The 16,197-nt window shown below is 42.3% G+C and overlaps 1 protein-coding gene across 1 annotated transcript in view; it reads left to right on the top strand.

Annotated features, from left to right (window-relative positions):
- The first annotated feature begins 723 nt into the window (after window positions 1-723).
- MTUS2 (microtubule associated scaffold protein 2) overlaps window positions 724-16,197 on the top strand; it is a 263,855-nt gene continuing 248,381 nt past the window's right edge. Inside the window, exons 1-2 of the mRNA XM_071433978.1 lie at window positions 724-807; window positions 9,494-9,567. The gene's annotated coding sequence lies outside the window, so the exon portion shown is untranslated. The remainder of the gene's footprint in view (window positions 808-9,493; window positions 9,568-16,197) is intronic.

The following is a 16,197-nucleotide window of genomic DNA, read 5'->3' as shown; positions in this document are numbered from 1 at the left end:
GGGAATGTAACAATGCCCCTAGAGAAAGCCGTAGCACGGGCAGTAGGTGTAGATAAGGGTGTAAACGTACAATAAAGATCCTCTGCCGGTACCACAGAGCTCTCTTTGCTACGGGAGTAAAACCCTCGGACTGCAGTTTAAGCGTAGCAAAAGTGATGGAGATTACCCTTCGAGTTACAAGTTTTGCTGAAAAGCAAATCTGTGTCTCTTGCTATTTATTTAAATAAATAAACATTTATTTGTTTGTTTTTCTATTATCTTGCTCATTGTAAACTGAAAGAGAAATGAACTCGGAGCGAGGGAGAACTGGAGGGCAGCCAGGCAAGGAGCAGAAAAGCCATGCCACGAGCAAGTCCCATTTCTGCCTGATGCTATCAGAGGCACTATTACGCAGACGCTGATCCTAAACATTTCCCTCCTCTACTCCCAAAAAAACCCAAAAAAACAACCAAACCAAAACCCATTCGATAACCTAACTAACAACCACCTACGTGCTTCCAGGGCGCTAACCGGGAAAGAAAAACCAAGCGGGGCGCTAACGTGGGAAGGAAAGCCGGCCGGGGAGCGGCAGGAGCGCGGCACAGCCGTGCGGCGGTGCCGGTGCGCAGCCCGGCTGTCCCCGCGGGCGCGGGCGGAGCGCGGGGCGCGGGCGGGCCCGCAGGGGGCGCTGCTGGGCGGCGGCGCTCGCTATAAAAGCCGGGCCGGCGCGCGGCCCGCGCCGTCCGCTCGGCCCGGCAGCGGCGGAGGCGGCGGAGCCGGTGGCAGCGGCGGCAGCACCAGCAGCACCAGCCACCACTATTGAGGCAGGTGAGCGCCGCGCGTCCCCCGGGCTCCGCTCCCGCCTCGTGGGTGTGCGCCCCTCTCTGCCCCGCATCGCCCCGGGGCTGGTATTGCTCCATGCTCACCGCCCCCGGGGCGCCGGGAACGGGACATGGGCAAAAGCTCCAGGAGACGGGGACGGCTCCCGCGCGGGAGGGGCGCGGCGGGGCTGGCGGATGCTCCCGTACCTCTGCTGCGGGCAGGAGATGGGAGAGCAAGCGAAGCTTATCAGGGTGGATAATATTTGTGATGGAATCCATTCAGACAAAAGTTCTGGGGATGCCGGACTGGCTGGAGCGGGCTTCGCTGTCCGTGCGCGGATCGGAATTGCTAGCGGGGCGACAGTGCCTGGGGAAACAGGGTCCCGGCAGGGCTGGGGACCCCGGGACACGACCGAGCCTTCGGCACTGGCCAGAGGAGGGCTCAGGGCAGGTGCCGAGCTTGCCGGCAACCCACGGGCGCGCAGGGCTGAAGTGCTGCAATTACTCTCAGCCCCGTCCATGGCATCTAACAGCATCCCATTATTTTTCCGAAAGATGATGGAAGGTAAAGCAGCTACTATGAATAAAAAGCAGCGTTTTTCTAAGAGGGAAGGCTAAACGTGTGGAAGATAGGGCAGCGAATCCGAGTCTTCCTACTCAAGTGAAATGCCTTTGCGTGAAGAGCTGTTCATCTAGATCGGTCGTTTCCAACTCTGTTTAAATGAGTACGGGTACCCTTTTCCTCTTTGCTTCATCTCCCTCTCTGTCTCTGCCCCTGCTCCTTTCTCCCCGGTTCCCATCGCTGCCTCCCGAAGGTAACAGTGCGCAGGGGGCTGGTGTGCCGTGGCACCAGCCGGCACCGGCTCCCTACAGGTGCCTCTGCTAGCGAGCCAATGATCCCCGGTTGCGCTAAACATGAAAGGAGCAAGCCAGCGGGAGCCTTGACGTTTATCATTGCATTAAAACGGCAAAGGTAAACAAAAAAATATAAACATCTCTCTGCGGGTCAAGCGTTAGAAATACTTGCTTATAGTAAGGCATCGGTAGCAAAATCATTTCCCTGTCAAGTGTTTGCATGCAGGTTAACTTTGCAACGGATGACTGCATTAAGGAGGCACTTGGCAGCCGATGAGCTGGCTGTAATGTGATGCATAAATGCTTTGTTTTGGTTTGTGTGTGATTTCATAGAGGGATTGTTTTATGCTCCTTACATCCAGTGCAGTGTTTGTGGGTTTTATCGTTTCTCATCGCCAATTTGAAGCAGGGTTGTGGGCTTTTCTGTATCCCATGCTGCATAAACCCTTTACTGGGTCTGCCTGTTTGCAATGCAATTAAATATGCCCAGCTACTTGTCTCCTATTTATGCAATCCGTGGTGGAGAGCAGCGCAGCCTGTGCTGCCGGGGAGCGGTGGGAGAGAGCTACGCGTGTGCAAATGAGGGTTAACTTCTCATTCCACGGTGTTTAGCCTCACCTTCATTTCAGAGAATCAGCTCTATTCTAAGGTACAGAAGGGGGATTCTGTAAGTAATTCTTTCAGTGCTGAACTGTGAGTTTGGAAATTGCTACCTGGGAACGGGTGGGGAGGGGAGGGGTGATGGGATGGGACAGAGACACCGAGGAAAATGCTTGCAAGGCTGTGTCCATGTGATTTATTTGCAGTAGCTTTTGATATGGTACCGTGTTTCTCTGTATATTTGTCTCTTTAAGGACAGAGGTGGATATTTGGCTACTGATCTAACAAATGGCAAGTGTAGGGTTGGGTCAGATAAGTAGTTTTTAATTTCTTTACAGCAAAGCTTTTTCTATGGTAAAATTTTCTAGGGTGTTATCTTTTATTTTAGTGATAGCAACTGTAACAAGCAGGAAAGCAACTTTAAACTCCTGGCCTTGATTTCTGGAGTGTGTATTTTTATGCAAAATACACTTTTGTTATAGTAAGCAATGCATGTTATTTAGGAAGATAGGAGAGCTAACAGCAGAAGTGGAGCTTCCACAGCTGTAAAGCACATCAGAACATGTGCAGGGAACCTGGTAACCAGTGAGAATTAGTCCTCTTTCCTAAGTTAGGAAAACCAAGATTTTCAGCTTTCAGTGTGTGTTCTCTGTTTCTTAAGTTCATTCAGGAAGTACCAGAAATCAGTGTAGGACAGAGTTACAGCCAGTTCCACTTAAATGTGTGCTCTCTGGAAAGTCATACAATGGCAGGATAAAGTGAAGCACAGTACAGCAGAGACTCATACACAGTGGTTGATTTAATATTTGATTGAAGGCTCTGCAGGAGAAAAGACTGAGGCATGATAATGGACATCTGGGTGAAGGTATTTGCTGAAATGCCAGCAGCAAGCAGTGCAAGAGGATCTCTTCTCCTCCTCCCCTGTCTGGATGCTGAGGCTTGCTAAAAAGACTATTGAGACACAGCTGATTTAGCAAATGCTTTCCCTCGACAAGTACTGCATTTTATCTGAAGTTATTTATAATTATACTGACGTTGTTTAAATGCAACTATTACCAAACCTGCTGCAGTCAGTTTTGTTAAAGAAGTCATAAGCAGCTGAAACTGAAAAGAAAGTAGCAAAGGAGAGCAAAACTTCAGTGTATTGTGGTTTGTTCTGTGCCTGAACTTTTTACTGCAAACTCAAACCTGTTGAAACAGTTTTTCTTTAGGAAAATAATTCAGATGGATTTTGCTCTAACTTAGTCTGGCACTATCCTAATATAACTAGCATCCTCGTGAGCCTGGGAATGCTGTCACTTTCTGTTGCTGGATATACATTTGATGCTGTACACTCTGTAAATCTGATTTGGTTGTTGTTCTGCCCACTGCTGTTATATGGTATCATCTTGCTATTCTGGGTTTTCCAGTGGGGAACTGGAAAGAGGATAAGATCCAATACTTCATCTAAGGTGACCAGAAAGATCTCCAGAGTACAACCAAATACTGGGACCACCTGCCTGGCCTCTGTCAATGATTTCATAAGAAATACCTTCTTAGTAAGGGTCAGTAAGGTGCAAAGCAAATGGAGAAATGGTTAGCTGCTATAATTTGCTGTAACTTGACAACCAAGTGATTTATACCAATTAAAGCCCTGCCCCATGTTACTCTGTTATGACAGAGAACCAGGTCATTTTGCAGCCAAAAGACATATATGTAAAATATTAAAAGCATTTGAAAAATAGTCCAACTGTTAACCCCACACTGCCAAGTCTCCAAGTACCACATCTACAGACCTTTTAAATACCTCCACCTATGGTGACTCCACTTTCCTAGGCACTCTGTTCCAGTGCTTGACAACTCTTTCAGTGAAGAAATTTTTTCTAATATCCAACCTAAACCTCCTTTGTCACAAACTGAGACAATTTCCTCTTGTTCTGTTGCTGATTACCTGTGAGGAGAGGCCCACCCTCCCCTCATTACAACCTTTTTTCCAGGCAGTTGTAGAAAGCAATAAGGTCCCCCAAGACTTTTTTACCCATCTAGACAACCCCAGCTCCCTCAGCTCTCCTCATAAGACTTGTGTGCTAGACCTTGCTTTTTAAAAGACTTTATTTCAGCAGTTTCCTTAGTAATTTCTTAAAGGGTTTGTATTTTCTTTTTAAATTAAGAGGGTACAGATTTGAAAGTCAGGCAAATAGTTCCTAAACTGCTGGGATAGTGAATCTTCACATTTTAGGGCAGGAGCTATTTTCTGCTCAAGGAAAAGTTAATGTCACTTTTGTGATGTGGTGTGGCATACCATATAGTGCACCAATGGTGCATTGGGTGGAAGGTGAGGATATCCAAGTTTTGTTCTTGTATAAATATGGTAACTTTGGTTTAAGACCATGCCTTAGCTTCCTCTCCAGAAACTGGGAGGAGTGTGCTGGCTCAGTCTTGCAGAGCGATTGGGGACTGTGGATGGTGATGTCTGTTTGTTCCAGCAGAGGTCTCAACATCAAACATCTCTGAAAATGGCTTAATCCTCAGAAGCATCTGGTGTGGCAGCAGTTACCAGGCTTTTGCTGTTAGTGACATAGCTTGCAGATCAGTGATTTTATGCAATCCACAAAACTAGCAAAAGCATCAGAATTTTCTTGGGTTCCCCTCCCAGCCTGCAGCTGTGACTCTCAATTCAGATGTTGGTGTAATACAGGTTGCTGCTCCTCATATGAGCCTGAGGGCTATAAACTGCTTTGAAACCGCTGCTGCATGGGATGCAAAGCTGGAAGAAAGGTATAACTTGTTCTTCTTTGCACAGCTGTGAGTCTTACTTCTTGGGCACAATCACCAAGCACTTACAGGAGAATTGCTTCCCTTTGAAATCATTGCTAAAAAGAAAACAAGCCTCTAAAGCAGATACTGGGCAAATTAGTTTCTCTATTAAATTTTACTTCTTGAATTTTAACTATTTAGTTGCTTATTCTAAATGAGTTGGCTTCCATGTTTATTATCCCCATGGGGTGCTCTATGTTATGGCAAAACACTAGGGCTGTCAAAAAGCCAGTCTGGCAGGCAAGGGTAGCTCAAATAGAGATGCTCTGATAGTGCCTTTGCCCTCTAGCCCATTTTCTCTGCTAAGTTTTGCAGGGGGCACATGGAACAACAACCTTTCAAGCCACTTGTGATTGCAGTCCGAGGCAGGTCTCACAGTAATTCTCAAATTTATCCTGCCAGAAAAATTCAGAGGGACCATTACCCAGGTAATGTTTCTGTGCTCCACAGTATGTTATTGTAACTGGACAGGAATTAGATTGTGATGGGAGAAAAATATAAAGCTTTGTATTAAGTATTTCTGGCTTTGATGCAGTTTGCTCATGCCAGAATGCTGGGAGGAATCATAATGTGCTATGCACAGGCAGGATGCTGGGCACAGATAAGAAATTTAAAAGTAAATGACACTTGACCGTGTAAGACCTCAGCAGACTCATGCTCTAAGGATGAATTTGTTCCTTCTGGTCCATCAGACCGTGGGGATTTTAGGTCCTTCTCTTGCTGCTGCTGCAAAGTTGTTTTGCTCTTGGTGTGATATAATGGCTTTAAAAAGGAAGGAACAGTAACACAGCCTCTGGAAACAGTTCACAGGAGCTTTGGTGGACTCCAACAGCTGGATGAACAAGACTAGAAAAGTCAGACCAGGTACAAGTGCTTAGGACAGGTTTGCTGTATCACCATCACAATCTGAACAGCTTGTTTGGGGTTTAATGCTAAAAGGATCACAACAAGTATTTAGTATGAGCACTGAAACTGGACTGTATCTTCAATGTGCTAGAATCTTGAGAGGCTAGCAGAATAGATAGGAAATCAGCTCTACATCAAAAGAGTGCTCTTCTTTTCAGATCTCAAACTAAGAAAACATTGGGGAAAATAAAAAAGGTAAAATTCTTTGGTCATTGTTTGTAAGCTGGAAATTAGTAAGTTTCTAAAACAAAACCGGACTGGCTGAAGTGCTAATCTTGATATGATGGCAGCTTGACCAAATTGTCAACCAGGACTCGCTGAAACATCTGCATCTATCCATCCTTGATACTGCTGGAGCATGTCCCAAGTACAAGTCAAGTGATTTACAGAAACAATGGAATTTGTTCCATTGATATGCATGTTTTTTTAAGTAATATGTGTATGCATGGATGTATCATGCAAAATTGTGTGCATTACCATCAAAATTGTTACAGTAATAATCTAAGAAGACAAACTCTTGAGACTTTGGCAAATGAGCTTGCATTTTTCATTGATGAAAGCCCAAGTGTCAGGGTGGCTCACAGCCACCATCCAATCCAAGCAGCAAAGTTCAGAGCCAGGTCCTCAGCCTTTATTCATATGAGTAATCCTTAAATGTCAGTAGAGCCAGCAAGATACTGATGCTGAAACAATGAAAGCCCTTGGGCTTGGTTCAGAAGGTGAAAGCTGTGCTTGTCACCTGGTGGGGAGGTGGAAGAAGTTTTCTTTCTTTTTCTGTATCTAGAGTGAAGTGAGAGCTGAGTCATTGTCCCTATAAGCTACAGCATTTTTAAGGTTAAACTTGGATTTAGAGTGGAAAACATAACACTGAGTCTGACAGAATCCCACTGTTCATTTTCAGCTGCTCAGCACTTTTAAAAAATCAAATCACAGAAAAGCTGCCCTGTTTGATTGTTCCTATTACATAATAGCAACATCTTTGGGATTTGAGAGAAGCCATGAGCAACATGTCCCTTACATAACAAATCTAAGTTGCTTTAATCCCTGCTGTGCCACTGCTGACCCTGGGCAGCCAGGAATAGCCTGGGAGTGGTGCTGAGCTCCCCAGGCTCTCCTCTGGGGCTGCAGGATAGCCATGGAGAAGAGGTCCTTTGCTTTGAGGGGTTTTCTGCCAAAAAAACCCAAAAAATCATGCTTGCTGGATTTACAGTCTTTCTTCTAAAAGATTGCAAATAGTGGTTGAAGCGGGAGCCCTGCCTTGCTCCTCATGAGTAGACCTGATCCTTTGCCACTTCCATTTTTTCTGTTCCTGAAACATCAGCATTTACCTCCATTTCCAGCTGAAAACTGGTCATCTTATGGTTTTGGTAACTTTGTTCCTGTGCTAGTTTAAAAAAAAAAAACCACCCAAGAAACTCCTAAAAAAACCTAAGGCTAGATCAGACCTTTGGAGCAGGTCCTTGTGAGGCTTTCTCCTGTCTCTGGGATGGTGCCATGTCTTGATTCCTCGAGGGATGTGCTGGGGCTTGCCAGGGTGGGTGCTGTGAGGGAAGAGCTGCAGCCAGGTATCATTCTGAGGTCAGGGGACACCTGTGACCCCCCCAGCTTTGGTGGGGTGTGGGAGCCTTGTTCCTGCTCTGTGATTTCATGGGGTGGGTGTGGAGATGATGGATGGCTCATGGAGCAGAAAGCAGGCTACTGGGAAGAGTCTGGGGCTTGGTGTCCATGCAGAGGGTCTGACCCTTCTGTCATAAATTGTCATTAATTACATTTTCTTATTTAAAATGGGTGAAACAGTGTGGAAAGGCAGCTCAGCCCTGCCCAAGGAGTGTGTGTGTATTGCTGGGTGCAGATCCTGCCTTGCCATCTCCATGGGAGAGCTCTGCACTGCCCTGATCACCTGGGCTGCCTCTGGTGTAATTGGGAGCATTTGAAGAATGATGATGTGAAAGAAGCAACATTGTGGGATTGTTTGGGGGGAAGGATTGAGGCAGCTGTGCACAAAGAGACCTATCTAATTAAAACTGCAGGGGAATGGAGATGGTAGCTAATGAGGCTGAACACACAACTTAATTTTACTGAGTTATTTGAAAAGAAGCAGCCTGCATTGTTGGGAAATAGAAGATGGGGGAAAATGGTAAAATGTACCTGGAATTTCATATTAAAATATAAATTTCATAGCCATTAGTGTATGCTTGGCTGAGAGTTATTTTGGATTTGGTATTTTACCACATTCATGTGAAATGTATCATAAGTGGTTACCATCAGTTGCATGTGAACAAAACATTTTGAAAGACTATTTTATTAAATCTGTTTCCTAAAATGCCTAATTTATATCTTACATCTTTTAATATTTTCCAAGATTTTCATCTAACTTTTCACCACTTGGTCTTTATCACAAGGAAAAAAGACTGTCATGATCTCCCCTTCCTCCCTTGCCTTTACTTCCCCATTATTTCTCTTTCTCTTCCCTTTTCTCTATTGTACTGTCAGGTTTCACCTAAATTCCACCTGCTCTGCTGGTCCCACAGTAAGATGCCTCATCTTGGTCTTCCATGCACTCATATGTCTTAATTCTTCATTTTAATATCTCCTGTCTGTTTCCCATCATAATATAAATAAATGCACATCACTGACATAATTAAAAAAAATCCCATATATTTTTTTTCCCCTCTAAAATCCAAACCCAAAATATTTTTCACCTCTTTTTATTATCTTTTAAATCTGGTTAGTGCTACTTGAGAGAGCCTGTTCTTGTTTCATCTCTGAATCTCAGCAGTCTGGCTTCGGCCTTTTTTTTACCATTGGTAAAAGCACATTTCATGACTGCTTGTCAAATCTCAGGACTGGCTTTCTTTCCTTCTCTGCCTTGACCTGTTGTTTTTTGACATAACTCACATTCTCTGATTCCAGTGTTTAGTTTTTGTGATTGCAGTCTTTTCCTGACTTCTGTGAGAAGTTCCTTCTGTATGCTTTCCGGATGATCTTCCTCACCCTTTCTTGTTTTCCTTCTTTCCCTCCATACTTTTTCTGATGATCTCATCACAAGCAAATGCAGCTAAATCTCCCTGAGCAACACCACATCACCCATATCACATCAAAATGTGGCAAGGGGACAAGGTATCAAGTAGCACAGAGTGTCTTTAAAACAATGATCTCTGTAAATATATGAAAACCTGACTGGGTGGAATCTGTGCTTCCCATTCAGTTTCTGTACCTAAATTTGACTTGAGTGTTGACTTACTCTAAAGATATTCCAGAGGAAGAGGAACAGAAAATGTGGAGTTTGTTTCACAAAGGTTTTGTAGCCTCTTCCCCTTTTAAGAGTAGGTGCATTGCTTCACTTCACTCAGTGCTAAGGCAGATCAGCTTATCTGTGAGCTAATGCCAGGAAACTTGGACAGGATCCTAATCAGAAGAGCAGGATGTTTAATCTTGAGCACTGTGTTTACAGAAGATTTGATGGTGTATGGCCTTGTTACCTACTCTAGTTCTAATGAGTCTTTTGTTTTGGTTTTTCTTTCTTTTTTTGTAAGGTTTCCACCCTTGGACTGTCTTCTAAGGCAAACTATCACCAATGGAAGAAAAACTTGTTTTTCCAGCATTTTGGGTAAGCTTGTCTTCAGTATTATTAATGTCTGATTTCATCTTTTAAAGGTATTTGCCACTAAAGAACTCTTTCAAGAAATCTTTGAATTTTTTTTAATAGTGCTATTTTATCCGATGAAAATTCCATTTAATGATTGTGTAAGCAGTAGAGATAAAGGTAATTTCAAAGCAGACCATGAGGCTTTTTTACTGTGGGAAATTATTGAACAAAGACCTTTGCTTTCCTAATGTTTTTGCTTTCTTTGTTAGGTATAGCATACACTGGAAATATGACTATCTAAACCAATGTACTGTATATATCTAAAGTAAATCCTGTTGCTTTTTGAGGCATTATAACACTATTTGAAGATAGTCTTTCATGCTTGGGAAGGCATAACTTTGTCAGTGGGGAGAAGACCGTGACATAGATCCTGGTAAAACTGTGCTGTAGTGGCACGAGGCTGTGTTCATGGTAAGCAATAACAATGCCTGCTGAAGGCTCTGTGTATGCATCTCCTGTGGCCAGGCATGGTCCTGTCCCTCAAGTGATAAAAAACAGTTTGGCTGGACAAGTTCAGACATCAACAGGGCGTAAGTTGATGGAAAGTTGCTCTTTCCACTGGGGAGACCCAAAGTCAAAAGCAGTTTCTCTGGTGACAGTCACACTCAGCCACAAATACTGTGATTATGGCTGGGAAATAGGTGATTGAACTGGAGTGTCACTGTCTTCTGGGTGGCACATACATCCTGGTCATAATCCTGCAGCATCAGGTGGCTAAACACCAAAGAGGAGGAATCTTGTGTTTATGGGCTCACAGGTGGCTTGTGATGCTCCAGCCCTGTTGTATTGTCCCACATGAAAGAAGAGAATGCCCAGTGCAGTGCACATCTTCTCTTGGAGGACAACATTGCAGGACACTGAGTGATGCAAAGATTGTATAGAAACATTTTAAAATGCATTTCCATTGTTACAAATGGCACTGGTTTAAAAGTGGTTGTAACTGTGCCTACTCCTCATTGGGGCTGTAAGTCTTGAAGCAATTTTGGTGCCTGCTGCAAAACTGGAAGTATAAAGTCTTCTGGCCCATTCCAGAGTTGTTTCCAGGAATGGCATTTTCAAAACCCTCTGTTTTGTTTCAAACAGACAGAATCAAATAATGTTTGGCAGGGGTAATGTGACTTTCACCTCTTGTACTGATCTCAGCCCACAGCTTAGGAAGATGATGGGTATATAAGAGCACAACTCTAATTGCATGAAATTAGTGTTAGTCACAGCTGTGCCTGCTAGGAGGCTTTCTGATATGCCATGGAAATACTGTTCTGGTAGTGTCACTGTTAATAACACTTCCTAGGAACAGGTTGAAGTGCTCTATGTGGGGAGGTATGGATCAAGAGTTTGAAACTGCCCCTCCCTATTTGTGCATAGGGATGGATTTTTGCTGCTTTCGGCCAAAAAATCAGAAATTCAGGGGAGTGACTTGATAATATTTTAACAGTCATCCAGCAATTTAACACTGGATTACAGTTGAAAACCCATAGAAATACTCAAGACACTTTACTCTGTATCAGATGGATTAAGCATGATTCACTTATTGCATTAAATTCCTGAGGGATTAATAATCTTTGGGTTGTTGTTTCCTAGGCTTATGAATTTAAAGACCAAAGAGGACCACATGAATATCTATTCTTCTTGCCTGCTCTGTGGAGGTCAGAGGAATTAATAGCATTTTAGTAGTAGTCCTTTAATTTTTATTTAGCACATCTTTCTGAAAGTGACCAGGTTTGATTTAAAGGGTGCCAGTAGTACTCAATGTACCATGCCACCATTAAATTTCAGTAAATAATGAGCCTTGCCTTCTAAGACAGTCTGTATGTCTTTTGAGCTTCTGAGTGTTGTACTTCACTTTTTTCCCCTGCTGAACTGACAAGGATTCTGTTATCAGGATGTTGATTCTCAGTGTAGTAATCCATTTAGCTAGTCACTTTTGAAATTCACTTGCTATGAACAGTGTTGATTTAGTATGGTGAATCTTTTAATTCAGGATTTTATGTATAGCATGACTTTAAATCACTGCCTAGTGGGAAATTAGGGCTAGAAATATGTCCTGTCAGCACATACCATTATCAAATGATGATGTCACTGCATACAAATGATCAGATTTACATGGCCAGGCCTGTTTTCCATACAGCTGTGTTGATTGGTGTTAATTATGTGACTGTCTTTCAATGCCTTATTGATTGTGTCCCATGCTAATCTTTCCCTGCTGTTGCTTACCACTGATGTCAGTCTAACTGCTTGATGGGTGCTTTGCTTATCCCACTTAACCCTTGTAAATGCTGCTTTGATAGCAAGTCTTTCCAGTCACCAGGAACCTTTAGTGCACCTATGGCTTTTAAAAGAGTCATTGAATTAAAAGTTATTGATTCACCTGCTCTCTGCTCTTGAATGCAGGGTTTGAACTGAGGGGCTATTTAAAGCTCTCTCAAGTCATAGTGGTATCTTTATCACTGTAACAAGTGATAGGGCACCTTGCATCTTTCTGAATGCAGAGAAGTAGTTGTCAAATCTGTCTTTTTTTTGTCTGGAATGACCAACTATTGAAGTCATTGCTTGGCATTCTCTCATTCTTGTTCATTTAGGGAGGAGCTCCTATTGCCATAAACCTCACCACAATTTTTTATGTTTTTTTGCTTCCATTGTTTGCTTGCATTTCTGCAATATTAATTTGTATTCATTGCTAACAGTGTCTTTCCCCCATCTGTTATGTACTATGCATTTGTTTTACAGATTTCTCTGCTGCTGCTTTCGCTCTCTGTAGCTAGGACTCTTCAACCATAAAAGCTTCCTTTCATGTCTGTAGCACAGTGACTTTCCTTTTTATTTTTGTCATGTAATAAAGCATCCCTTAGCAGGTCCTTTTATATTTTTGTATGTGACTATTTTCCCCTGCTCAGTTTAACATATGATTTGTTTTTAATTTTGAGAAATGGTCTTTCTAAAATATCCAAACAAATAAATTAGATACTGGTTAAGATTGCACATTGTTTTCCATTTGCAAAAGAAATTAGAGCATTGCCATTTGCCTGTATTAAATCATAATTTTCGGGTTAAATGGTTACCTGTATCCAGTAGGAATCCAATATAACATCAGCTGGAGTTGATTTCACTGATCACTTGTCTTAAGCCATGACTAAAATTTGCAGACTTTCCCAAAGCCACACTTTTAAAGTGGTCCTTCCAGAACAGATTCTCTGCTAGAATAAGATTCAGTGTGACAATATTTTTCATACCTTTGAGGATACATACTTGAGAAATACCTCACTTGATGGATTTCTAGCAGACCTCAGCCTCTCTCTCAGCTTGTCATTTGTCAATACTCTAAATTCTGTTTTCCTTCTTGGACATGTGGTATCCATGGCTTTATCTTCCCACTCTTTTTCTCATAAATAAGTACAATACCTTTTAGTGTTTTGGGTTTTTTTTTAATCATGTGTTTGTCTGTTACCTTCTTAACCTTTAAAAGAATTGAGCTTCCTTTTTGAAAAAGGCAATTCTAATATTTACTGAAATGAAGCCCAGCCATTGCCATTGCAAGCAAGCTTTCAGGGGAATGAACTGTTTGCCCTTTTAAAAGAGAAGCTATTCAAATACCACAGTATGGTGAAAGAATTGCTTTCTATTTCTAGCTCTGCAGTACACCAATCACAAGTATTTTGGCCATTTGTTTTGACATGGGAAGGCTCTTGTTTGCTGGTCAGAGCTCTTCAGTTGGCAGCTCCCAGCCCATGTGGCCTTTTGCAAGCCAGTGGTCACTGCTCGGCTGCTGTGCACCAAGGCAAACTTCCTGAGCTGGAGCTGGTGCTGGGGCTGGCTCTAGAAAGCAGCTGAGGTCAAAAGCTGATAAATCTTCTCTTTTCTCATTCCTTGGGAAGGTCTTGAAAGTAAAGTAATGAGAAATGGCTGCTACTGTGATAACCAGATAAATGGTTTAGTGAAAACAATGTGCACCTAGAAATTAAATTCCCACCAGCAAGTGGCTGGTCAAGGTGTGATCTTGTTCTGTTGCCAGAAATGACTCTCACATACAGACTTGGGGAGGGTCTGTAAGGAGCTGTACAGACAGAGGATGGTTCACATGAGGTGATCAAATGCAAATGTCTGAGAAAACACAGTATAATACTGAAATGTGTCATCACAAAGGTATTTTGACAACTAAGTGCCATGAATGCAGAACCTGTAGAATGACTCACTCAGGTGGGTTGTGAAAGCCTTACTCAGCACTGGTGAGGCAGCACCTCAAATCCTGCACTCAGTTCAGGGCCCCTCACTGCATGGAAGACATTGAGGTGCTGGAGTGTGTCCAGAGAAGGGAAATGAAGCTGGGGAAGGGTCTGGAGCACAAGTCCTGTGAGGAGCAGCTAAGAAGTCTGGGGTTTCTTAGCCTGGAGAAAAGGAGGCTCAGGGGATGCCTTGTTGTTCTCTACAACTGCCTGAAAGGAGGGTGTAGCCAGGTGCAAGTCCTTCTATGTGACAAGAAATAGGACAAGAGAAGGGCCCTCAAGTTGCATGAAGGGAGGTTTAGATTGGGTTTTAGATTAGGAAAACCCTATTCTGCTCCTTCCCAGAATGAGCTGTCAAGCATTGGAACAGGCAGTCTAGGGTAGTGGTTGAGTCACCATCCTTGGGAGTGTTTAAAAGATGTGCAGGTGTGGCACTTTGGGACATGGTTTGGTGGTGGACTTGGAAGTGCTGGGGTAATGGTTGGACTTCATGATCTTAAGGGTGTTTTCCAACCTAAATGAATCTATGAGTCTACATATCAAGTTTCTGGTTTCCCATCTATAATCACACCATTACTGATTTGTTTCTAAGGAGCAGCATTCCAGCTGGAAACAAGTCCCCAGAGCAGGAATTAGCTTGAAGATGTTTTGGGACAAAAAGACTCTCTTCATTCAGCATTGTGTGGCTTAGTAGGAGGATGCCTACTCCAAAAACTCTTCTGTGGAAAGAATTAGTCAAATAAAGTGAAGTTTATAAACAAAGGTTAAGAAATAATTTGTCTGCAATGACAGAATAGCAACAACTTCATAAGCTCCTGGTTTAGTTTGCTTAAAGTTACTTGCAAAGAATCTTCTGATATGTTAATTATATTATTCATATTGTTTTTCTGAATTTCAAAACAAAGTGTGACCTGGATTTCAAAGTAAAAGTGCATCAAAGCATGCTGTGTTTATTTTTCATAATTACTCATGTATAAGCCAATTTTATGGCAAAACCGATAAATGAGGTGTCAGAATATTTGTTTGTAAATACTTTGCTTCAAGATGTTAGTGCAATTTGATTCTTACTTTCAACAAAATCCAGTCTATCAGTGTAGGATGAAAGCCCAACATGTTAACAAATACTGCAGTTAAACTCTAAATGGATATACCATAACTGGAACATACATTTGCTTTAGTTATTGTAGTGTGTGTGCTAAAAGAGAAAAAAAAAGGCACAGTGAAGCATTTGACTAATAACAAATGCCTGTGAACATCATATATGGGTAATTTTGCATAGTGAAGTTTAACAGCTGATGAAACATGCTTTGATTTTCAATAGGATTTACTGAATTCTACTGTGAAGTGTCATGGAAAGGTATTATTTTGTAGCTCACTTCAGTTGTCTCTCTACCCCTGTCAAACAAGTCCTGGCATTTAGTATGTTGCATACACATGTTAAGTGTCACCATTACTCTTTATTCGAGCTAGTGCTAGCTTGAATCTTATGGCTCTTCCTTCTAAAGCTGCTGAGTGTAGAGGACACAGCTCCAATGAGAGAACAATTTAAACTTTCTCAGGGAACCAGCTTTGAGAAGAGTTTTGCTCAAATGCAGAGTTTCACACTGAGGCAGCGTGATTAAAAGCCTATGGGGGAATCAAGCATGGGAATGGTTTTAAAGAAGATCAAGGGACTGAATGCAATTTTTTCTTCAGATGATATAATTAAAGAAACAGCATTCTCATTAGCATAACACACTAAATGATAAAAAGAATTGGACAGATGCCTAATCTTGAAATGCTTCTTAATTTACAAGTATACATTTAAAAAAGAAAGCAATTGAGGTCTGTTCTTTCTAGCTGCTTGCCTGAATCATTGAAACTGCTGCTTATATAACTTACTGTCTCAAAGAGGGACAAAATACACAAAAATTAATCATGTATTCCAAGGTACCATCCATGTAATGTCAGTTGCACACATGTAGAGATGCTAGAACATCCACAATGCTTGAGGTCATCTGAAATTGGATGCTTACCAGACAAAAGTACACATTTGAGAAGCTGCTCTCCACTGGGGCTGTATGCAGCCCCAAAGCAATGCAAAGGCAGCTAGCATAAAAATGAAACACTTTTTTGTTGTTGTTGTTGATTTTGACATTAATTATTTGGAAGGTGACTGATCTGAGTTTATGATCACATGTTAAGCCACAGAGAAATGGATTTGAAATTCCCATCAAATTTAGTTTTGGAGGAGAATTTTTCTGAATTCTTGCAAAAATAGCTTTTCTGGTTTTAATGAAATTGTGACTCAGTTGTGGCAAGAAGAAGGTGGCATTTATGTTGATGCTTCCATGACTTGCCTATATTCTGTTCTTGTCCTATATAAGCTGCA

The sequence above is a fragment of the Agelaius tricolor genome, unplaced genomic scaffold, assembly GCF_023055355.1.
Source record: "Agelaius tricolor isolate 1412-34295 unplaced genomic scaffold, bAgeTri1.0.p SCAF_9, whole genome shotgun sequence".
NCBI lineage: Eukaryota > Metazoa > Chordata > Aves > Passeriformes > Icteridae > Agelaius > Agelaius tricolor.
This window is presented reverse-complemented; position numbering and strand designations above follow the sequence as displayed.